This window comes from Canis aureus, chromosome 1 (assembly GCF_053574225.1).
Source record: "Canis aureus isolate CA01 chromosome 1, VMU_Caureus_v.1.0, whole genome shotgun sequence".
In the NCBI taxonomy this organism is placed as follows: domain Eukaryota; kingdom Metazoa; phylum Chordata; class Mammalia; order Carnivora; family Canidae; genus Canis; species Canis aureus.
This window is the reverse complement of record NC_135611.1, coordinates 22,815,749-22,841,801: the sequence shown is the minus strand read 5'-3', so window position 1 is coordinate 22,841,801 and position 26,053 is coordinate 22,815,749. Positions and strand designations below refer to the sequence as shown.

Here is a 26,053-nt window from a genome sequence, read left to right as displayed (position 1 = left end):
AAATGTTTTATGTTCTCATTTTAGATTTGGTTGGAAAATTTTGCTACCTTGCCATCCTCTTCCTGCGTTGATGTCTATATTTTAGACTTATCTTTGAACTTACATAAGAAAACGGTCGCATGTTTGACATTCTGTAAAGCACAAGCACTGACCAATCAGAGCCAACGTCAACTATGTTGCTGGAGTAGAATCTGGAACCTCCCTGCTCACACGTCCTTGACCTCTTGGTTTCTGTATATTGAGATGATCCATGGAGGGACTAGGGTGTGTGGCCATCACAACACTTGAGGGCTCTGACGAGAAACCATTTGATTATCAGAACAGTGATATTTCAGTATTTTAGCAAAAGGCATAGCCATAATGATGCATGAAATTTAGCTTTTTCAGATGGAAATTATAAAGCTGTCAAACTTGGCATCAGATTACTCACTAAAGGACAGTTTTGTGACTGTGTAAAGATGCTATCATCAGTTCATTTTTGTGTCACTCCCTGCTCCCCCCATTTTGGGCAGATTCTTCAAGCAAGTGTAAAAATGTTGAGCTAAAGGTATGTTGCGGGGAACAGGTGTAGTTCCCAGCGATGAACCTAATATTAATATATCTATGATTTTAATATTTGAGAAGAGAGTATTAACAAGATCAGGTGAGGGGGAAATAAAACTGCTTGAATTTGGAACCTGGTTACCCACCATGTAAAGCTGTGACCTTGAATAAATGGACTTTGTCTCCTCATGGGATTATAATGGCAGCACTTTATTTAATAGGTTGATGTATATAAAGTAACTACAATGATCTGGCTTGTAGAAAAAAAACCTGAAACATGCTGTTATTAATATTCTTTCCCTGATTTGACCAGTAGATCAAAGTTTATTACCCCAACTGCAAAATTCTTTCTTCTGCTTTGCTTTGCTAGCGTGAGGCAGTGTTGTAACAGCAGAAATACCTCCCTTGAATGATGCAAGTGTTAATTAGGTCTGTAACTTTGAGCAGGTCACTTGCCACATTTTTTCGTCCATAGAACATGAATAAGAGGCAGTGATTTCCAAGATTCCTCCAGTCTTGATATTTTGAATCTAGTTGTAAGAATTAACACTAATTAGTGCCTGCTGATTACCCTGTCCCATAATTTACCTGGACATGGTAAAGCAGTTAATTTATGGTGAACAGTTTTTATTTATTTATTTATTTATTTATTTATTTATTTATTTATTTATTAACAGTTCTTAAATTTTAAAATTTCTTATTTAATTTGATTTATAAATATTGTCTTTAATGGCTTCAGAATTTTGTGTGATATTGGAATGGCCTTCTCCATTCCAAGGTTTTACAAGAATTCTTGGTTTATTCTAATAGTTGCTTAATGTATTTATTTACAATTGCATTTATATCTTTTATCCATTAGATTTATCCTGCTTAATTAGTTGTGGTCAGGCTCTGACTTTATGAATATTTTTCCAGATGGCTACCCACTTGTCCCAAGAACATTGATGTAATTATCCCTCTTTTCCTAATGTTTTGAAATTACACATATTTTCCCATATATGTTAAGTGATTTTTGGACTTTCAATTCGGTCCCATTTTCTTGCTTTATATTCACACTCAAATAATGTGTGCAGCAACTTACAATGTCAGGCACATCCTACAACTTCCTTATGATATTTTTTAAAATTATTTTTAAAGGGGAGCAATGATACTATGTACCTCAGAGATGTTGCAAACATGGAATTGAATAACACTTTAAAAAATTTAGCTGGGACACCTGGGGTGGTTCAGCAGTTTAGCACCACCTTCAGCCCGGGCCATGATCCTGGAGTCCTGGGATCGAGTCCCACATCAGGCTCCCTGTATGGAGCCTGCTTCTCCCTCTGCCTGTGTCTCTGCCTCTCTCTCTCTGCCTCATGAATAAATAAAATATTTTTTAAAATAATAAAAAAATTATCATAATTCTGGCCCTTCTAGACTGTCAAAAATATTTGCTGTTATTATGGAATCACAGAATTATAGCGTTTTCTTCCTGCTGCTGAATTTTATTTGTATTTTGCAATCAGTTCCAATGCACTGCATGTGTGTGTGTGTGTTTTCCAGGATGTTTTTAGACAAATTAAGATAGTTTAAACTCATACAGTTTTTGAGAAAGCTTTCCCTCCTAATTCTTTGGGTTGACATGGCCCAGCAGGAATCTTTTTCTAAGACAGTATGCTCTCCACTGGGCTGCTATTGCCATCTGCCCTAGGTCAGGCCTGCCCTAGTTAATTATGTGTTTCTCTTTCCTCTTGAAAATAAGCTAGAGTGTCTCTTCTGCTTAAAACAAAGATTGATTCCCCGCTGGTCCCATTTTTAGAAAACCCACCAACAGTGGATACAACTGGCCTTTTTTTTTTTTTTCTTCTAACTCTGCAAGGAAAACTTTTCTTATAATCAAGAAAGGGAATAGTGCCCTTAGCTGAGCAGCTGAAATTAAATCTAGTAACTGTGAACTTGGTATAGGGCATGGAGAGTGTTGGAAAGACAGAGGCTCAAAAATTCATAGGCATTGTAGCATCTTTTGTACTTGCTCCCAAAACAGAATCTCAAGACTTTTTTTTTTTTTAATAAAGCATCTTTGGCAGCAAAATATGCCCCCAAGCAGCAAAACTCATAAAAACTAGCTTTTATAACTTGATTACTTATTAGAATGTTTTTTCCATTTTTTTAAGGGCAGGAAATCTAACGCAGAATTTTGTAACAGAAGAAGGAGCCAAAAGGATATAGATTTCTTATGTACCAGGCAGTGAAATGAACTTTTGATTTCAGTATTCACATTTAGAGGGTTTAGCAGAGAGACCACATGGACTTTTCAATGTGATTGGGGAGGTAAAAAAGAAAAAAAATATACAAACCCAGGAATAAAGTCTTTTAAAACAATACAGCACCCAGGTCATGAGAGAACATTATTGCTCTTGGATAAAATAGAATTGGAAGCAAACAGAACTAGAAATTACAGATTTTGATAGTTGTTGGAGTTTGTTGGTTTTTGAATCTTCATATCAATTCTGGATGGCCGAAATAATTATTTTTTTTTCTCTATTCTGTAGTATGGAAGATGAGCTGCTAAGTCAGAGAATTATTTCTGCATTTTTACTTTTACCCTGTGAAATACCTCTAACATCATGTGCCCAAGGGCAGAGCTTTAAGGAATATTTTCCATGGAAGTGGAGTAATCAGACAGTCAAAATTTGGAATCACTCCCAGTTCTTCGGAAGTAAAGTTAATTAATCTGGAAGCACATCATTTGTGTATAAGAAATTCAAGAGAAGTGTAATTAGTTCAGCAATTAGCTCTAACTTTTCAGAAACATTTCTCAAAAATAGGCGTTAAAGTCTTACCCTGCCTTCTTCTAGCCATATTTTTAACCGGTTTATTAGAGCTGGTTGTTAAACATGCTGTCCCGTTGGTTGATCGTGTTGGAGAGGGGACAATCCATTATTGGCTCTGCCTGTAAAGTCCTGCTTTATCTACTTCTCAATTGTGACTTCTTGTTTGCTCTAATGAGCGTATGGCTAGGATGTGCAGTGGACATCGTTTGGCATCTTGAATAGAAAAGGATTAATCGTGCTTTCTTGAAAAAAAAAATTTCCAACCATCCCTTAGAACACACTTCCTCTGCCCATTCTCGAACTGGAGCCTTGCCTTCACTCATACACACTTTGTTATGATCATTTTGACAAAAGAACTTGAATAAAGGTTGTTCAGAAAGTATGATTTAAGTCATATTTTGTATAAACTTTGAGTCGTGTAGTTTTCCCCAAGTTAGAAAATGTTCAATTTCTAAGGTAATGTTTCATTTGGTGTTTATTGAACACATTCTAAATCCAGATGGCTGTTTAACCAATTTTAATCAGATACATTTAATGACTGTCAAATGTCTTTAATTTGCCTTTTAATTTTTTCTACATTAACATCATCATAGTGTGTCATAGGTTCAATATTCTTTCTCTCTTTTTGATTTTTTATGTTTCTAGTAGTGAATGAACAAGGAATTAAGCAGGATTTTTAATTCTCATTATTTCAAAACTGCTGAGGGAAAGTCCACAGGTAGATGGTTACAACTAGTAGTATATTTATGATCTATCAGTTCGAAGTATATACTGTCTTTTTACTCGAAGTGAAGTGGCTGCTCCTCCCTGTGTCTATCACAGTGGCTTAAGAATGGAATTTGGAATTTGGAATTTGGAATATATCTAGCCCTTTTAAGACCATGTTGCTGTATTTTCCCCATTTTTATATATCTTCCTCATAGATTACCCTTGAGGTTTATACAATTTTAGTGAAGTCTTTAAATACTGTACATATTTTCTTAAAATATTTAAAACTCAGTCCAGAAATTATCATGTTTTATATTTTAGTATATGTGCTGCTGAAGTGAGCACATCGGGTTTTATATAAAGGAGAATTTCCAGGGCCATAGAGTTCTAAGCAGCCCAGTGACTTTTGTGGGGCAGTGACTGATGCACGCCATAAACACTCCAATCAGACACTATCTCAATCATTCCTTTCATTTCATACGGAATCTGTAATCCATACAGAAAATTATTTGGTTAAAACTCTAGTCATAAAGTTATGTGTGTGTATGTGTGTGTGTTTGTATGTGTTATGCTTTCACTTTGGGTCGTTCTACTTATACTTTGCTATAAACAGAAATTTCCTAAATGCTCCTAGCCTGTTCCTCTTTTCCAAACAGATAGCAAATTGAATTGAGGGAAACTGAGAATGGACAATGTCAAGTCTAATATGCTGAAAGTCAATTGAATATGAATGGACATTGTTGGGATAACAGCTGAAGTTCAACATTCATCCATTCAACATATACTTATTGAGCATCTAGTCTGTGCTAGGACTTATTCAACTACTGGAGTGAAAGAAATGTAGACAATAAACAACGGACAATGATAATGAAAGTATTGTTTAAACAACCTATTTTACTACAATTATAATCTTAAAAATAGGTGTTTTGTTTTTGTTTTAAAGATTTAATTTATGTATTCATGAGAGACCCAGAGAGAGAGGCAGAGACACAGGCAGAGGGAGAAGCAGGCTCCCTGCGGGAACCCGATACAGGGATTGATCCAGAACTCTATCAGGACTCCATCAGGACTCGATCAGGACCCCAGAATTATGCCCTTAGCTGAAGGCAGACGCTCAACCACTGAGCCACTCAGGCATCCCTTACAAATAGATTTTAACCAGCTACCAGGTGACGGTCTTCTATGTTACAGTAGCTAACTGTGGGTGGAGGAGTTGGAACATGGAATATAGTTGTTTTTACTGTAAACTATTCATACCACACAAACATACATCCTTCTTTGGCCATTATAGTCAAAATTACTAATTGATTTTATGTTTTTATATATCAACAGCAGTCATGGTATCACTGAAATACACATTAGCGAGATATTGGTATTCTATCTCAAGAAAAAGAAAAGACTAATGTATAAAAATTAATGTCAAAACTCTCTTGGCTTAGAGGCATAACAAGAAAAGAAATCAAAATTATTATATTTTTATATTCAGTATCAGTAGTACTTTATTATAATCATATTCCTTTAAAGTACCTTTCTAGCAGTAATTTTTACTTTTATATATTGATTTTTAAAGGTAGGCCTTAAAAATAATGAGATGATTGCTATTTATCTTTTCTCTCTCTCTCTCTTTCTTTTTTTTTTTTTTTAATTCCATTTCCTCGCAAGTCAAGAATAACAAGATTTCGCCTCAAAACAAAAACAAAGCAAAACAAAATCTCTGGGCACCTAGTATACTTTACATAGGGTGATTTTCCAATGTTCTATGAAAACAGGCAAATCGGTACAAAGTGAACATATTTTCTTTATTTATGTGGATGTTGATAATACAAGGAACTCAGTTGGTCCACTAATGCTAAATAGACCCTTGAGGTACATAAAACTTCATTTTAAACAAATAATTCAAAAGGCATCAAGCTTGTATTTTTTATACAGTTTCAATATGTAGATGGCTACCTCTTTAACATCTTTAAGTTTTTGTTCTTTCCCTGAAACTCATGTAAGCAATAGGTATATGTATACTTAGATATCACTTATGAGGGGTATTAGTTGCTATTATTGAAAAGTGAGCATTTATTGAATACTTACTGTATATTTGTATATTTATTATCTCATTTTATAAGCGATTATAAAATGAGTCAGGACACAGTGATGGTTTTTCTATAGTTAAAAATTCAACCTCTTGAAATACTCCATTTGTTTCTTCCCTGAAGTTTCCGTCTTTGCAGTCCTCATGTGCAAGCTGTCAAGCTGATTTCATGTCAGTTTTTCAATTTCTCTCCTAAGATCAAATGGCAAGGCTGAGGCATTGAGGCATCATGACATAATGTCAAGGAGTTTGGGAACAGGCAAAAATAGAGACAAAATCCACAGGGAGGAGACTCCCAGAGCTGAGCAGGACCAGGGCTACTGCTGGTATACCTAGTAGTTTGGGAATCTCATGTTACTCTTGCAGACCAGGCGGCCGATGATCAGATTCAGAAACTCAGGGCCTAGCAGAGTGCTGAGCACAGACTCCATCCTCTCTAAGCATTTCAAATGAATAAGTGAATGAATGAGCCAAAGAAATTCATCTGAGTCTCAGGTCTCAAAATCGTCAGCAATTGGAATCAAGCAGCATTAATTTCTGACTACTTACTACATGCCAAATACTGTCCTGTGAAACTTTTCATCCTGAACTATAGTGGGGGCACCTGGGTGACTCCGTGGTTGAGCATCTGCCTTCAGCTCGGGTCATGACCCCGGGGTCCTGGGATCCAGTCCCTCACCAGGCTCCCTGCATGGAGCCTGCTTCTCCCTCTGCCTGTGTCTCTGCCTCTCTCTGTGTCTCTCATAGATAAGTAAACACAATCTTTAAAAGAAAATTTTAAAAAACTGTAGTAAATTCTGTAACTGTTTTATGAAAGAGTATAACTTCTAGGTATGTAGCCAGCATGGAAACCAGATGTCCAGATTTCGACAGGAAAGCCAAACAGATGAACGTAATCTACAATAGACAAGAGGTTGGAAAAGTGGGAGTGATGCTATCACTATTCCTCAGGACTTTGTTTTCCTTCAGAAACTTAGCTGATCAACACAGGAAACGGTAGCAAATGGCATGATTAACGGAGCCTAGAAGCAGAGATCCTAATATCCTAATATGCCAGGCTCTCACTGCTCCTGGATGAGGGGCCAAGGCCACAGGTCTTGTGAGCAGGCAGGGAAAGGATGGGTCAACACGCAAAACCGATCATATCTGGATATTGCGGCTTATGAGCAAGCGAGAGACACACAGAAGCGAGCTGCCTGATGAACTCGGGGGCAGGAGTCCCGTCTTTAGGGTTTTTTCTTGCAAATGAGCAAAGGCAAGAGTTATAGTAAAAACTCAAAGCCCTAGCAGCCAGGATCTTGGTTCCCAATACACAAATCATTAGCTGTCCAGTTATGGGCAAATAGCCTTCCTTGACCTCAGTTGACTGGATTTCTCGGCTGTAAAGTAAAAATGCTGAAAGTTAGGCTCTGTGGCAGAAGGAATTTTAATAGATTTCGTAAGTAGATGTGAAGCTGTTGTATGGGCTCAATGCCTCTAATTTCACATCCCGGTGAGAAGTACGGTTAATACTCTAAATATACAGGCTGATTTGACTTCTTTTGATCCTGTTTTGCATCATGAGGACAAATTATAACTGCTCGTTTATTCAGTGCTCATAAATCTGTATCCAGTGAACTGAGACAGTTTCTGAAATACGTCTGAAATTCTTGGGGCGATTGGTATGATGGTTGGATGGGTGTGTCTATGGGATAGAATGGAGAAGATGAGGGTACAGGATTAACATCTCTCAGCCTTATTAAAAATTAAAATCAAGGCTAAACCTATCCTAATCCACCGTTAAGATTTCACAAAATTCTCTTCCCATGTTCAACTCTTGGAGTAAAAAATAAATAAAAAATTGAAAGCAAGTAGAATTAGAGTCAAGTGCTATTACTTAATCATTAACTAGACATCTGACATCTAAAGCAGTTGATTTACTTGCTAGGCTCACATGCACGGTAGACATGCTGCCGGCAGCTACTGATTCTTTTCATTTTTTAACTGAGTATCAGCTCGAGAACACAGAATCACACCCAAAACACTCGCTTTTATCGAAGCTGTTTATTAGTTATCTATCACATAAAGGCCACCAGCAGGGTTTGGGGCTATGTGTAACTCTAGAAAAGGAATCTTTGGTGTCTTCATATCCAAAGGTGTTTCCACTGACTCATTAACAATGGGTATGCCTTTGAGAGGCCTCCCAAGAGTGGCCGTGCTTCTGTTTGTCAGAGCAGAGATAATTGGCCCCCACAGGAATGAGAGCCATGACCTGGGTTTCTTAAGTGAAACTGCCAGAAATGACTTCCCCGGTCAGACCTGCAGTCCAGGCAGCCCCCCAACTCATGCTGACAACGGAATGAAGAAGTAGTTTGCACAAGGATGCGGTCCACCCCCTTGAAATCAGGCAAACCGTGGAGGGTCGTGCTCCAGGCTGTGTGTGGGTTTCCCTTTGCACTCTGCGTGCAGCTCTTCTCTGCGAAGCAGCACAGCTGTCCGCTTCTGCTCTCAACTCTTCCAGCCGCCAGTGCTCTCCTGCTCCCTGATCTCTCTCCCTAGGCCATTTTCAGGTTCGATTTATCTTCCCTCCTTATCCCAACTTTTCATCTTCACTTAGACCATCCCCGACAAAGTACGGCAGTTCCAATAATTTGATTTGAATGAGGATCAAGACTTAGCCTAAAAGAGTAGATCTTTTTTGCCATTACTTCTTCCCTCCCTATAATTTCTACATTCCAGATGTAATAGTAAGCAGAATGGTGTCCTACGTATGTGTATAAGTTTATACAATTTTAAAATGTTGTTTAATCAATGAGATACTCAATGACTTATTTTGTCAGTGAGGATGTGTCCATGATGTTGTACAAAGATCACACATAGACGCTGGAATTAATAATGGCAGGTTTAGCTCCAGTTCTACCAAGGATTTGGTACTATGGACAAACGCCAAGACTCATGAACCTCTCTACGCCTCAGTTTTCTCATTGTAAAATGCAAGTAATAGCCCATGCCCCGTGGAGTTGTTATTGTGATTGGAGAAAGTGTACAGAAACCCTCAGTAAGGCATCGTTGTTAAAAGGGCATATGAATAATATGGCCACATGGTTGTGAAGATGGTGACTGAGAATGGCATTAGAGTCTAAATTCCTATAGAAGCTTGCTCTAACAATGAGTTAAGATGCTTATGACCACTGAACTCAAGACCACAGAAGTCTTTAAAAAAATAGGAGGCAATGTTACAAAATCAGTTTTAAGCTGTTGTGCTCTCACCTGCTTTCATACTTACTAGGCTGTGATGAATGTCATCAAGGTGGCAGCACTCAGATCAGGCCTTGGCGGGCTTGGGGAAGCCAAAAGGAGAGGTGTGGGGGAATGTCCTGGAAGGTGGGGACTGGCTGAGTAGGGGTAGGGTGAGTTGATTTCATTTGTTTATTTATTTTTAAAATATTTCATTTATTTACTTTAGAGAGAGAGATAGAACATGAGCAGGAGGGGTAGAGGGAGAGAGAGAGAGAATCTCAAGCAGACTCTGTGCTGAGCGTGGAGCCTGATGCAGCACTCGATCCCAGGACCCTGAGATCATGACCTGAGCTGAAACCAAGAGTCAGATGCTTAACTGACTGCACCATCCAGGTGCCCCCTTAAGCAGTTCATTTAAATACATGTGTGTATGCGTGTGTATGTGTGTATTTACAAATGTCTATATAATTTGATTACAAAGTCATATTTTTAAGATCTTTATGAAACTTAAGATAATAGAATTATTCTTTTGGCATTAATAAATAGCCATACATTTAAAAAGCAAAGATAAACAAAAAATGGCAATAACCATTATTATGAATTTAGGAAAAATAAATAAAATTTTATTAGTGAGAATAGTATCTTTGCATTCTTGGAAAATAATTCTGAATGTGCTTTGAAAATTATATTAATGACTGAAATAAATTCGTGGGTGCCTTTCTGTGACTATAAAGCATGCACCACACTTACCTAGAGTTCCTTGATTTACAGATTAGGAATAACTGTTATAGAACAAACTATGTAAAAATTGAAGAAAATTTTGGACTTCACTACCAGTTCTTCCACTTCAGGCTATTAGTGTGGATCTTGACTTTATGTCAGTGGGTTGCATTCTTTATGTTTAAGATGCTTCACATCCTCTTCTTTTCATTTTCCTGTGTCACACGTATTTTGTTGTTTAACTGATCCATCAACATTACATATGGACTTGGGGGAAAAGAAGATAAAAAAGGATAATATCATTTATATTCCTTCTTAAATAGATTGGATGCTTTGCTAAAAACAAACACTAAGTAAATGCCTAATGGGGTGAATCTGTGAGGAAGTGCTTTTAGTAAATTCAGGCTGTAGACATGTTTGAGTAACATTTTGCTATCTCTGCTCTAAAGACACATGCTAATGGATGGGCTAGAGTAGCATTAATGAGCTCACTCCATTAAATTAGTTCTTTTTTCTTGTTAAATATCCAAAAGAGAAAGATGGTCCACTTAACTAGGAAAAAAAGTTTTCATTTTAGTGCAGTAGAAGCATGATGCATATTTCCTTTCTAATTTAATTTCTAGCCATTAAGACTCAATTCTATAAATGACCCACTGAAGCACTTGGAGAGATTAGAGAAGTATAAACTGAATGTCATTTGAATTTGGCTGGCTAGACACCATGATGTTATATAGCATAATTCGAATTTAAAATCATATTTTTATGAGGCCACCAAGATGAAGCCCAGTAACTTCCATGAACAATTACTAAGCAGACCCTCAAACGGAATATGAGAAATGATCTCTTCTCTGGTCACTGCTGTTATTAGGGGTCACATTGGTCAGGCCTTCCAGTCACAGTGATTTGAACTTTTGTTAAAATAGTCAATTTCGCTCTCAGAATCATAGGAAAAGGTTACTTTCAGTCTGTGGGCTGAAGGAAAAGGATTACAGCTCTAATGAGCCAAATCTGTGCAAATGAGAAAATAATAATCTTCTCATAATTAGAACTTCCTTTTTTAGACTAAATGTTGGCCATGAATTTTTCAAAGGAAAAAAATCATTTTATTGTTTGGTTAAAAGAATATATGTAAATTAATGCCAAGTGCTTACTGGAAAGGGGGAATTAAAGTGACTTTGCCTTATTTTCACAAATATGTACATTGTTGGAATCTCATTCTGATTTTCTAGTCAAAACAATCATTGTTCTTCTCTATGTAGTCTGGATAGCAAGGACCAATATGTTGTCTATTCAAGAAGTGCTTGATGGTTGCTGTATGAAATAATCATTTCCAGTCTTTCTGAAGATTGGCCTGTAGGGAGCAGAGTTACCACACCCATTTCACAGGTGGAGGAATGGACTATGGCTTGCCCCAGGTGTAAAGAAATTCTTGAATAGGAATTATAATTCAGGAATGTCAGCTCGCCAGTCCCACCTATGGGCCATTATAAGCAACACTAGCAGTTGCAACAGTGATGGTGGCAAAACTCAGGAGCAGAAGCCATTTTAGTAGTCCTAGTATTACTCAGTTTATGAGCAGATTTCATTTCGAACTCAAAACACAGAGAAGCATAGGTGTATGTAGCTGTGGGTGCTCAGACCTACCCCTAATGAGGTGACTTATTCTTTAAAAGAGGCATGCAATTCTGCCAGGATTCCTGGGCTCCTTTTTTTTTGGTTTCTTTGGGTCCTTTGAGGTCTGTTGAGTTCCTTGTCCCTCTGAAACCTGACCTATCTGAGGCTTGAGACCAGACAATTTAGAAGTCAGGTTGGAGGTTAGTAGCTACTTGGAAAACCCTTCTGGAAAGGGCAGTCCCACAGGGGAATTCGAACTGAAAAGGAAGACAGCGAAGGTAGAGGAAGTGAGCCCTTCTTTGTGGCTCCTGTAGAAGTGTACATCATAGCAGAGGAGGGCTCCAGACATTAAAAAGTGGGAGTGAGGGTCACTAGGGGAGGCCCCTGGAATGCTGGGTGGGGGCGGCAATGTTTGCTTGTGTTGCTTGTCGGGGGTCTTGGAGAGCCAAAGCTCAAAAGACGGAAACTTCATGTAATTAAAGTACCTCCCTTTCCATTCTCTAAAGAATATTGCTATGTTATTTCCCCGATTAATCACCATGGCAAAACCATAAGATAGTTTGGGCAATAATAATATTGTTTTCTACATTTTAGAGATGTTAAAAATATCCCATAGTGGGGGCATGGCTGCCCCCATGATCATGAAATTGGTTGATGTGAGAGTTTGACCCTCTGTTGACAGCTAGTTGGGTATTGGTCTAATATTTAATCACTTCACAGAAGGAACAGGAGGCTCGTCCCTGTCCTTCCTGATTTTCATGGCCTGTGATAGACGTGACAGATAAAGTTGAACATGTCCGCAAAATGTAATTAAGTAAAAAGCTCCGAGGCAGACTTTGGTCATCCTGACAGTTATTTTTAAGATAGATAAAATGATATTAATGCACTGATCTAGCGATTATATATAGTTATAATAGGGTGACTGCTCCTAGAGATAGGGCTTTGATCAGTTGTTAAGAGCTCCATGATTATAGGACACTTAAAAAAAAAAAATCTCCATTACTTTTTATTAGTTGTTTGGGCTCCTCTGATCACTTTTTTTTTTTATAGTTTGTATTTCTGAAGTGAAGTGTATTTTCAGAAATACAAACTATAAACAATAAACTATTATGCTTTTATAGAATAACTAATGACAGAAGGCCTTTGGAAAATCTCCAGTTTATCTGAGATAAATTGTGTCAATCCTGTTGATAGGCTACTTGGCTACTTGTATAATACTGTGAAGCTCCTTGGAATCAATGCCACACTGAGTTCTAAATGCCTACAGAAATATTTCCATTTTCCCACGAGTCCCACCCAAAGCCATCCTCAAATAAGCACATAATTTTAATATGAACAGAAGCAATTACGTAATTCTCTTAGTCTTCAAGAGTCAAGTTTCCCTCCAGGACTTCCTCCTTCAGCATTTGAGCCACTTCCCCACTCAATCTGAATTAAAACCTTCTGGCCCTGCCAAAAGCAGAGCCCTAATTGGGTGCATAAACCTCATGGGTGTATATCATTTGTTGAATGTTTTACCAAATTAAGGTATACCATGTCTATGAAAGCCCTTTGATTTACCATGGAGTAAGAGACCAGTCAACGTGCTGAACAGGGCTGAATAGGGCATGGCGTACTTCTAAATTGCATTGCTGCCTTGTGGGTATATGACAAGGTTAAGAATATGGTAGGCGGCTTAAGTAAATTTGTGCTTGCCAGATGGATGGTATTGATGTGATTGATAGAAGTTTGGAAGAAGGAGAGAAGGGTGAGTTTTCCATGAGTAGAATATGAATATCTGCTAATAAGTGGTTGTCCCTCAGCTCAAAATCCAGTGAAATGAAGTTGGTGAGATGAAGCATTTTTCCATGCAGAGTTTAGAGAGGAAGGTTTGTTATAAGGATTTGATCTATAATTACTTTCTTTTATTTCCCTCTCTCTTATCCAGGCTTTTTCTTTTTGTTCCCATGATCAGACTTGATAAGTGGATTACTTGTATTTTCTTTCTGTGTCAGACAAAAACTCATATTTCATCGGTTGAGAGATGGAGATGGGGTCCTTATAGATATCTCTATAAATGCGTACCCTTAAAACACTTACCATAAACTTAATCAAACTGGTTACAATTTTCCAGTGGATCAGGATTCAAATACACTCTTGTAGAATAAAACCCAAAACACTATTAAGGATTATCAGTATTCAGGGTGCCTCAGTGGTTTAGCGCAGCCTTTGGTCCAGGGCGTGATCCTGGAGACCCGGGATCGAGTCCTACGTTGGGCTCCCTGCATGGAGCCTGCTTCTCCCTCTGCCTGAGTCTCTGCCTCTGTGTGTGTGTGTCTCATGAATAAATAAATAAAATATTAAAAATATATGTATCAGTATTCAAAGATGAACCAAATTGTATCTTCTTAACTTATATGCCAGTTACTATTAATCATAGGCAAATAAGAACTGCTTTATGGTCTAAAATAATCATGAAGGCCCACTTGATTTAAAATTTTCAGAAAAGTTGAGTTCTAGCACTGCAATATAAGTAAGAGGTCACAGGGACTTCCTTATAATCAAAATTAACTAGTGTCAACATTGGCATATTATATAGATATTTAAATATAAAAGTGAAATCATTTTTGAGCTTATAATCAATTGTTGGTGTGTTGTCATTTTTTTTTTTGTTATTTTTTTATTTTTTTAAGTTTTATTTATTTATGATAGTCACACAGAGAGAGAGAGAGGCAGAGACATAGGCAGAGGGAGAAGCAGGCTCCATGCACCGGGAGCCCGACGTGGGATTCGATCCCGGATCTCCAGGATCACGCCCTGGGCCAAAGGCAGGTGCTAAACCACTGCGCCACCCAGGGTTCCTGTGTTGTCATTTTTTAAACCCAACTGACCATGCTAGGAAATGATGAATTTCTTCTGAGCAAAAATTTTCAGGTTTAATTTTTTATCCAGTCTTTGATCCTATCTATATTATCTTTTCTTTATGGGTTACTATTGCTACTACATATAAACTTCATTCTAAACAAAAACAGAAAGTTTTATTTGGGATTTTGAAACTTTTCTCCTGAAGAAAAAAAAGCTACTTGTTATTATTCTTTAGTAGAACCAATAAAAATTTCCCCCGATGCATTTAAAAGTCCTCTGCAATTCATTATTTCAACCTAACCATCCAAACAGCACTGAATATAACTCGTCTTAGTTTTTACTAAAGAAAATGCGGTCACATTACAATCCGCCTGTCTTCTTCTGACAGACGGAGATGTGAAATGCAAACATTGAATATAATGTTCTCTGTGTACTCATAAAACACCAAGAAACACATGCAGAAAATATAATAGTAGGGTATCAAAGAGAATTGCAGTCTCAAGTATCATCTAAGCTGTTGATAAAAACTAAACTCGCAGTCAGGGAAGCCATAGTATAAAATATTCATGTTGTTACTGGTGCCAAAGGCCACCACCGATTGATGTGGAATCGGTAGTAAGGCCCCTAACAGTGCTGTGGTGCTCAGCCCTTAAAATCCTTGGGAGGCTTCTATTTTTCAGGCTCATGGTTCTCTTGTCATTGCTACCAGTTTTTCAAGGCGAAACAGCTAAGCCTTGTCAGAGATGACCACAATGTCTTCTGAAGACGTTCTCTCCAAATTGAAGCTAAAAGCAAGGAATTTGTCTCATTTTCATCAATTCACTCTGTTGGAACACCTGCCCAGGGATGAGGAGATCATAGGCCATACTGGCTTATTTGAAATATGTTAGACCATGTGGGTGAGATGGAGCACAAATTAAAGTGAAAGGAAAGACTTTTCATCCTTTCTTACATTTTTTTGCCACTTACTTGGTGTGTGTCCTGATGAACCTAGCGATCTATAGTTTATTGATCTGATATTCTTAGTAGCTTTTCTCTAATCCATGTTGGCACTGGTCTACACTCCTTTTCTCCATGTTAAATGTTATTTAGAGTTGCATTACTAATTTACTAGAGTCATTATTATTATTTTATTATTATTATTATTTACAACCAAGGATGTCTGGTTAAATTTTAATTTCAAATAAACAATGAATAATGTTTTACTATAAGAACATCCTAAATACTGCATGGGACATACTTACACTAAACAGTCATTGTTTATTTGAACCTCAAAGTAAACTGGATGTTCTATGTTTTATCTGGCAAATTTACCCTTGAAACTAATGCCTTGCCTTGATGTGGATTGGTCTTGATCAACCTCAATACTATTGACTCTGGGGCCAGATAATTCTGGGTTGTGTGGAGCCGCCTCCCATATGGTAGATTTAGCAGCATCCTTGGCTCCCACCCACTCTATGTCACAACTGGGAGCAAGGTGGGGAGATGTCTGGAGATTGTCAGTGTCCCATGGGGGAGCAAAATCATCCTCAGGTAAGATCCACTGGTCTAAAAGAAGAGATAGTGTGTGTGTGTCTGTGTGTTTGTGCACGCGCATGCATACATGTACGTGTATAAATGTGTGTGTATTTGTTTCTAGGCAGAATATGAAATTTCAGGAAAGTTTTGGTCATCTTTTTCAGTCAAATATGACATATAATGGGATTTTCCAAGGTAAGGTCAGTGAAAATTATGAGATTATTAAAAAACTTAGAGGCAAATACTGTTTTATATTTACTTCTGAGTCTGTTTTCTCATGCCCTGTCACCCCAACACATACACACCCAATCTGAATTGATCAGATTAGTTACGGCCCTTTGGTCCACCTGTTGTTTATAACTGCACATTATGACTGTACATTAATCATAATGTTAATTATTCCATTCCTGAGTATTTCACCCCATTTTTACAGCCATGGAATATTACATTTGTGCAAATGCCTATGAGATTCAGCTCAAACTCTCTTACCCAGCATCCTTGATTCTACTAGCTCCTTCCTCCATCTTCCCTTTGGTTGTTCAATCTGTTCCCTACGTTTGTCTCTGGTTCGTCTCATTTCGCAGTAACCACCAGACTGACACCACTCAGGTGGCGTGGTGTTGCACAGCATTTTCTGATTACATCCTTCCCTTGTGTTGCCCACCTTCACCTGATTCATCTCCATCCTTTCAAGGAGTCCAGACCATCCACCTGTCACAAAACCCGACCTGTTTCCTGAGCCTGGATGACTCACTGTCCCTCTGGCACTTTACTATCCGTGTCTCTCTTCTACTATCCATGTCCCTCTCATATGGCACAACACACTTTCTCCCTTGGATTAAAAACATGGGTTGACTTTATTCCTCTTCTTCACCCGAGATGACCTTTCAAGTAGGCTTTGGGGGCTGATTCAGTATTGCATCCTCTGTAGGACCATTCATGTGCCATCCCCCGTGTGCCCCACCTCAGGGCTTTGGCTGGCTGTGTTTTGTCCACAAAACTTCCTGGCCTTTTCCCTCACCTATTTGAGATTTTTTTCTCAGTCAGGCCTTTCTTGAACTCCTTATCTAAAATCACCAGAGCTCCCAGTTTCCATTCACTTTACTCCCTTTTCCTGATGTATTTTATCTTATGATAGTCTTCACCCTCTCTTACACTTGGGTTTTATTTATTTATTGTCTGATTCCCTTTACAAGTATATAATTTTTTACTAGGGCAGGGCATTTTTTTTATCTTTTATTTATTACGCTTTCCTTGGGGGCTTGGAGCAATATCTAGCACATAGTAGATGCTCAATGGATACTGCTTGAATACGTAAATTAATGTACTGGAATATCTGAAAACATTTCAAAAGGAAGTAGTCTTAAGAATCTTTGATACATGGGAATATAAGTAGACTAGTTGGTACAAACAAGACGATTTCAACTGTTGCCCAGGCACAAACTCATCACTTCATAATCCCATCTTGCATTTATGTCATACTGAAGACTTAGGAGAAAAAGCTGCTAAATTATATTGATTTGAAATTTGGAGGGAAGGGTCCTGAAAAGGGTTCCCTTGCTTAAACTTCTCTAATACCAGATTCTGCAAAATTATGCAATCCCTGCCATAACAAATGCTATTACTGATACGGGAGAGCTTGGTTCTGGTCTCACGGAGTCGAAGAACGAATCTCATGGACAAGGGAGAGTGAGTAAAGTGACAGAAGTGAGAGGGGTCCCGACAGGGTTGCCAGTGAGGGCTTGTAGGGTTGGTCTTTTATTGAGGACTGATTGGGAAGCTTGTGGCCTTGAGAATCTTGTGCTGTCTTTGTTTGAGTTACGACTGGTGCTAACATCTTCAGTGGCTTACTTCTTCTTTGGGGTCTGGTTATTCTTTGTTGGTCACAGATGACTGCCATAAAAAGACACCCTCCCCCCACACCTAGGGCAGGGTGGTCTGGCTTGCTCCCTTATCTCTGGTTTCCTTATACCTCCACATTTCGGGGATTTTTGTGAGCCTGCTTCTGTGGGCCCCTACCTAGCCCTGCCCAGCCCCATTGTCCCTAACTCATTACTGATTACCAGCGAAGTGGCTGTAGAGAGTAAATGGGACCTAAGAGAAAGTGCAAGAGAGCTGTTTCACAAAGTTTTCCTTCTTTTGCCTTTCACTTCTTTTATTGTCTTCATAAAAGTTGCATTTAATATAAGCAAATGCCCTCTGGGGCTGTGTGTGCCTGAGATGTTAAGGTATTAAGCGATCATTTTCATGCAATTAATCACACACATGAACAGTGCCAGATTGGGAGATTATCCTCCCAACTACATTGACATAAAATTGACTAGTTCATTTAGCACTCCTAAGCCAACATCACCACAGACAGAAATCAAATTGTTTTTTCTAAAGGACTGAATAGTAAGTATTTGCAGATTTTCAAGCCATCTAGTCCCTGCTACAACTCTACCACTCTAGCTTAAGAGCAGGCATAAACAACAGGTGGACCAAAGGGCCGTACTATATTCCAATAAACCTTTGTTTTATGGATATTTGAATTTCACATTATTTTCACATGTCATAAAATATATATATATATATATATATATATATATATATATATATATATATATATTTTTTTTTAATTGAATCATTCTTACTTTGAGGGCTTTACAAAAACAAATGGTGAGCCAGATTTGGCTTGCAGGCTAGAGTTTGCTGACCCCTGCCAGAGACTTTCTGTTTCAAGATGACCTCCTAGGCTGCTCTAGTGCAATCTGAGCACTGCTAAATTATATTGATTTGAAATTTGGAGGGAAGGGTCCTGAAAAGGGCTCCCTTGCTTAAACTTCTTTAATACCAGATTAATACTGGAGGGAGTGGCCATGATAAATGTGCGTGAAGCCATGTCCGTGTTAAATGAAAGAAAAGCAAGATTGCAAGTCAAACAGCAGTTTGCAGCAGGTATTGCAAAACCCACTCGGAGTTTAAAATTCAGGTAAGACTTTGTAGATTCTCTGTGCTTTTATCTAAATCCTGTCCTCACTCTGCAACTTTTAAGCCTAATCAATGCAGGCTCGCCTACCCTTGTACTACATTTTCCCCTACCATTTTAAACTTAGCATTAATATATATTTGTAGAAATGGAGAATCAAGCATGTTATTTTCTACCTTTTGTTCTGCTTAAAGCTTTAGGTTGTGTTTTCTCAACATGTGTCATTTTAACTGCAAAGGTATTTCCATCAAAAGGCAAAGAAAAGACGTTCAGAGTTTTATACTGCGCAATGAAGACTTAAAGACGCTAATTGTATAAACTTCTATTTTTAAAACTTGTCCACAATGGTCATTTCCTTTCTCATCATTAACAAATGTTTAAATAAATTGCTTAAAACTTATGTGATCTCCAATGCTTTTATAATACAATCCTTGTGGCTACCAGGGAATGTCTCTCCCAAGATGTTTTAGGCAATTGTTTGTCTCAACTTCCTAATTTTTTTTTTTCTCCAAGAATGTCAAAAGATACATTTCCAAAACTTCATTGTATAGCTCCTCCAACTGTTAGTGGCCATTATTAATGTGGTCATGACTGTTCAATCCAATTTATCTCTGAATTAGACAGTTTACAGCCTCTGTACCAGTCCAAACCATCTGCCCTTAGATGTGTTGGTTTTTCCAAGCAGGAGACCTTTCTGCTGCTTCTCTCTGAAGAATGAGACTCCTTTCATCTTGGCAGGGGAAGACTGGGGTTAGCCTTGGAAAACAAATCTGTTAAGATGCTGATAATATATTTTCAATCAGTAAAATTAGCCTTTCACTTAATAAATGAAACATTTTCTACCCACTTTGTATCACAAAGGATGAAGACTTCTTGTGCCTTGTCTTAATTGCAGTTTTAAAATATGTTTTCATCTAAATGCATTAGCACAGAGCTCCCCCACCTCCCCAACTTGTGCTTCCTGTTTGAAAAGCCGATTAAATGGTTTCATTGCTGATTGGCTGGAAGCCTATACAACTTCCTGGCTGCAGGCCATTAACACCCTGGCCAGAAGTGCTGACAGGAAAATGAAGAGATTTACACCCTCTGATTTCTGCATTAACAACAAGGACAGAACAGTATGTGGTCTTGTCAGTGGATAATACAATTTAAAGATATGATTTCTTTTTCCACAGGTGCATTTGTCTCTGAAAATTAGCAGTTCAGCTTGGTGTGAATAATAAGGCATCTTCTCTCATGAGTTCGAATCATATTAAAAATCTGTATTATGGACAAGTTTATGATTTATAAGACTGTTGCCATTTCTCTAAAATTGGAGTCAGCTAATCTTTTTAGATTTTAGTTCTGATAACTCGAAAAATTAGTGGGAAGAAACACGTATGGAAAGTGTTTTTTAAAGGGCAAATACATATATATTAATGAAGAAATAACTTAGTCATTTCAGGTATCTAAGACAGAATTGATTTGTAACAATTAAGAACAGTGTGCTATCATAATATGATTCCTTTTCCCAATTAATTCTCTGCTTATTTCAATGATTAACTTATATTTTTGCAGGAATTTATGTGAAGTAAATGTGCATATGTATGTAGAAACTCACATGTAATATAGAGGGATATATGTGTATATTTGACTATGGTTGTGTGTATGTAAGTATATACACACCTCTCTATACGTGTATCTGTGTCTATGTAACATACATATATAGGCACACACCTACACAAACATTGTAGTTTATTAAGCATGTACATAAATACACATATACACATAGGTATGTCAGTAAATCAGATATAGACATGAACTTAGCTGTAGAGAACCTCTAATAAAAATTGGGAAAAAAATAATTGGTGTGGAGTAAAAATACTAATTTTGTATATTCAATTTTGCATTTTTGTATCAAATATTAATATGAATAATTTTGTATATTCACATATTTTTTCCATAAAATGAAATTATTGGATTTATGTGGGCTCTAAAGCCTTTTCCAAATTTAAGTGATGAGTCTAAGATTGGTTTATCTTCATACTCCCTTTCCTGAAACCACTTAAAAATTCTGGAAATGATGGTAGATAATTATTAGAGGATAGAAAGACTATAGAAGTAGGACAAATGAAAGATCAGGCTTTCAATAATTGATTGACCAAGAGCAATTCAGCACATACTACAAAGACGCTGTGCTAAGCAGAAGAAAATACAAAGGAATTGAAGTCTTATTCTTACTTTTGAGAAGTTTATAGAATAATTGTGAAAGGGTATTTAGACATTGGCATCAAAGCCATTGGTATAAAGCAGGGATTGATAAGTGGGTTAGAAAGTATACCAAAACCTACATTTCAGAATCAGCAGTGGCCACTTAAAAAAAAATAGACAGTACTATAAATCTTGTTTCCACAATTAAGTCGCTTACAAACCTTTTCTTGATGCTGTTTCAAAGATAATCCAATTCCTTAAAGTTTGATAGATAAATAGATGAGAGAAAGAGAAAGAGAATTTAATTCTTTAGGTACTAAATTATTACAAGTTATAAGTTCTACACCATAATAATGAGATTTCCCCACAAATTGAAGTCACCACCAAAATACTGAGTAATGGAAAGGACCAGTCATCAAAATTTTAAAATGAAATAAATCAACTGAAATCAACTATTTTACAATTTCCTTAATTGATGGCCCTTTAACTAAATAGGCAAAGCAAAAATAACCATTCCTCAGTGTGATCAGACTTAAAACAAGGGTACTATCCAATGTCTTCACTACGTATGACTGTGTACCATGAATGTTCACACACACACAAAATAGATTCATATATGTATTCTTGAGCAATCTGAAATTTAATTGGTATAAGAAGGGATGCACAAAAATATGATAACAATAAATAGTTGATCATTACCAATATGTGCTGCTGAGAATAAATTCAGTGATACCAGTGAAGAAAGGGGAAAAAATAGTTTTGTTTTGGATCTAGAAAGTTGAGTTGGGTTCAGATACTTTACTTGAGCATTCAACAAATATTTATTGAGTGCCTACTAAGTATCAGACACTGAAGATACAAGAGTAAACAAATTTAGCCAAAGTTCATCCCTCGTGAAGTGTGAAAAGGTAAAGAAATCAGACAGGTGATCAGAAGTAGAAGGTGACAAAACTGAAGAGGTAGATGGGAAAGTACAAAGCCGTGTTCAGAACCTCCGTGTGAAGACCAGTTAAGATAGGACATACGGTTGTTAAAGGAGAATTAAAGAAAATAAAGATAGGGAGTGAATGATCTCATAAACTCAAGAAAAATATATTCCCTATGGTTCATGTGTAATAAGAAATTTGGGAACTAATGCAATGTTTTGAGATCCTCAAATTTAAGCTATATAAAGTAATTCTTGGTAAATTTACAGATAAGACATTGCCTTAAAGATGAGTCTCATACATCATTCATGGTGACATCAGATTCTTGGACTTCATGGCATCTTACTAGATGGCTCTAGATCTAAGAATCAGTTCAATAGCATATTTTGGAAAGGATAGATGGAGATTACAGTAAAATGCCACTAAGTGTCTCAGGCACCATTCTGATGTAGAAGTATCTGTAAATCATTCTAAAGACTGTCACAAATTCAAAATGCTGAGGCCAAAAGAGTAACATACATAAAAAGAGTTTACTTCAAAGAAAGTAAAATTCAAAGTGATATGAAAGAACTTGGCAAAATTTAGGATAAATCTAGCTGTTTTGAACTTACACTTTTGATCTTCTCTCTTTTGAAAGTTATATGACTTTAAAATAATAGTATTTTAGATAGCCGTTAAGAATAAGAGTTTGATCTACAGAGCCAAAATAAATTAGGGTAAATGATTCTAAATTAACGAAAAGCCTCAGTAAGTCATAATATTGCTTATTTGTGATTATAAATGGAGGAATAAAAGAGTAATTCTAATTTACGGGGATTTTTGCAACTTTGGGCAAATGTTTTTGGCTTCTCTCAACCACAAATCTCCAAGCTTATGTTTAGGCCCTCCGTTTGGAGTATTCGTGGTAAACGCCTGATGAGTGCTACATCTTCTACTAGATTGGCAGTTCCATTAGGGCAGTAATGAGAAATGTTTATTTTGCCTCAATATCTCCAATAGTTAATGGTTTCTAGTGTGTTAATGAGATTACTTTGGTTAAACGTTGGTGGATGAATGTAAGGTCTGGCCACATATTACGTTGTTTAAAGATAGAATCACAGGATTATATAATTTTATATATGCAAAGAACTTTGATGATCACATTTTCTAGTCCTTTCATTTTTGAGATTACTAGACTTAGATCCAGTAACTTAGCTGATCTCTTATTCTTGTTCAGATTTTATACCATATATTTTTTTAAGATTTTATTTATTTATTCATGAGACACACAGACACAGGCAGAGACACAAGCAGAGAGGGAAGCAGGCTCCCTACAGAGAGCCTGATACGGGACTGAGGCTCGATCCTAGGACCACAGGATCACACCCTGAGCCAAAGGCAGATGCTCAGTCACTGAGCCACCTAGGCACCCCAGTACCACAGCTCTTATTTAAGTATTTTGTTGTTGTTGTTGTTACTTCCCTTTAAACTAACACATTTGACCCAATTTAACCCAAACAAAATCCTTTAGATCACAACCTAAATATTTGATCAAATCTGGGCGCATTCTTGATTTATCCCTTTCCTTCACAGACCACATTCAGCCTTCAACGGGTCCTTTTAAATATGCTTCAGAATGTACCTCATCGTTTTCTCCATTTTCATTGTCACCTCACTTGCCCAAGCTGTGGAGCAGAGCACTGTGCACCAGTTACTGGTCCCCATGGAGGCCTCCGGACACTTGAGCCCGCTGCACCTTGGTATCAGAGGGGCCAAGGAAAAAAACATGGTCAAGTGCTGCTTAGTTAGAACAATGTTTTGCTCACATAGAGAAGAGACAGAGTAAGGTCAGCTCCAATAGAGGGCTTGTGGGTCCCCTGGCAGCTGAGACAGGGCAAGTGGCCTATTTGCACCCCTTCTGCACAGCAGCAGGACCCTAATCCCTCCTCTGTGGAGTCTTCAATATACAAAGCTGCAAGCGTACCTGAGGGCCACTGATATACGCATGTAAGCAGAGGAGCACTCCTTGAGCCTGAGACAGAGAAAGCTATCCTCATTCCTGGCTGTAAACTCCATACAAGGGGTTTGGCTCTTTATCTCTTGGTAAGGAAGTGTCCAAGATCCTAGGACCATTCTTACACAGTTGGGTGTGGCCTGGAGACTGCATGTGGGCTCCGCCTTTCCCAACACAAGCCATATTTTCTTTCATGCAGACTACTGTTAGGTTCTAAGATTCCTGTTACGTCCTTGCCTTCTAACACACCACATCCTACAAATATTCTCTGCACAACAGCCGGGACAATCTTCAAAGAATGCAAATCCAACCATGTATTGTGTTTACATTGCTCGCAATCTTTTAATCATTTCTCAATGCAGTTGAAATAAAATTGAGATGGTGTAAGGTATCTGAATTATCTACCCCTGCCTACATTTCCAGGCTAATCTGCCAGGCTCCTCAAAACTCTTGTTGTTTTAAAGAACCATGTGTTTTGTTTTGCTTTTTAAAGACATACTTCTTAATACTTTAATGCTTCTATTTACGTAGCTCATAAGATCTGGTAAGATCAATAAACAAACTTAGAAAAAATATCGCTGCTGATTCTATAAAAACTGTTCAAGTATGCTAATCCTTGACACTTAAAGCTATTCTGGAGGAATAATTTGTTTCCTACCACACACACCTGTACCCTACTTCTGGCCCTCTTAGAATCAGGGGGAAACATGTCTGTAACTGTTCAGGCTTGCCCCTTTTTTTCATCTTTCTCCTTAGTCCAAGTAACATATGTGCATTTGGGACAAGGAGATTTTCAGGAAGGGTGATTTATCATTCTCTCATTTACTGAAATTCTCCTACAGCCAAATGATTGCTGGGGAGTAAGTACAAAACAGAAGAGTCTGAATAAATGAATATTCCAGACCCTTGTAGTGGACTTTAATGCAGGTGACTCTTGAGACACATCCCGAACTATGAATGTAGGTGTCAAACATCTTTTTGTGTTCTTCGTTTTGAATGACTCATTATAATGGATATATTTGGGGACTTTGAGCCAAGCTACCAAAAATTTGGTAATTCTTTGAAAAGCTTTTATTTGCTCAGGATCTCAGTACAAGAGGTAGAAAACCACAAAAGTTCAGCAGTTAAGGTGAAATACTCTGGCTTTGTATTTTCATTGAGCAAATGCCCAGCATGCAAAGTCATTTCATCAGCTCCAATTTTCTCCCAGGAGGTACTTCCAAATCAAAATGAAAATTGCATAAATTTACCAGAAGTCTTTAATCTGAATTATTATTTTTTGCTGAGGTTTCTTGATTCTCATGTTACTGATGGATTTGATGGGGAGGAAAAACAAAGATACTAAATTATGAGATAAAAAATGAATCATTTTGATATGTTTGATGTGAATCTTAGCCATTATCAATTTAATTTTAATCAATTATGTACTGAAATAAAGGTAATGAGCTAACACTACTTTCTTTGCTGCCTACTTGAAAGCTTATTCCATTTTGGTTTCTCCTTTCTTTGGTCTCTGTCTACAATTTCTAAATATAGGACTCAGCTACTTATTTTTGAGAGAAAAAAATCATTTTTACTGAGAGTGGTCCTACCAAACAGAGAATAAAATATATTGCCAGAGAACGTCAATAAGACCCTGTGTTATATAGACACATAAAGGCTATGCTTTGTATTACTATACCTAATACTGTGTCTAGTACGCACTCAATAAATGATACTAACAAAATAAGCATTTGGATACTAATAAAATAAGCATTTGGGTTACTAGACTGATAAATAGAAGGTAATTTAATACTTTGGATAATATGCTCAATTGAAAGTTTGAAACAATCATAATCCAAAAAATTCTTCTTTTAATAACCTTTGAAACTGATAGGATAATCTCTTGCTGAGTTTTTCTGCTTATTCACTATT

At 37.4% G+C, this 26,053-nt stretch overlaps 1 protein-coding gene across 7 annotated transcripts in view; it reads left to right on the top strand.

Annotated features, from left to right (window-relative positions):
• Positions 1-26,053, top strand: part of DCC (DCC netrin 1 receptor) — a 1,086,625-nt gene that overhangs the window by 456,821 nt on the left and 603,751 nt on the right. The window contains exon 1 of one of the 7 annotated variants that reach the window (XM_077892681.1): positions 227-547. The exons of the other annotated variants lie outside the window; for them this stretch is intronic. The gene's annotated coding sequence lies outside the window, so the exon portion shown is untranslated. Of the gene's footprint in view, positions 1-226; positions 548-26,053 lie in introns of those variants that run through there. 7 annotated transcript variants of the gene reach the window in all.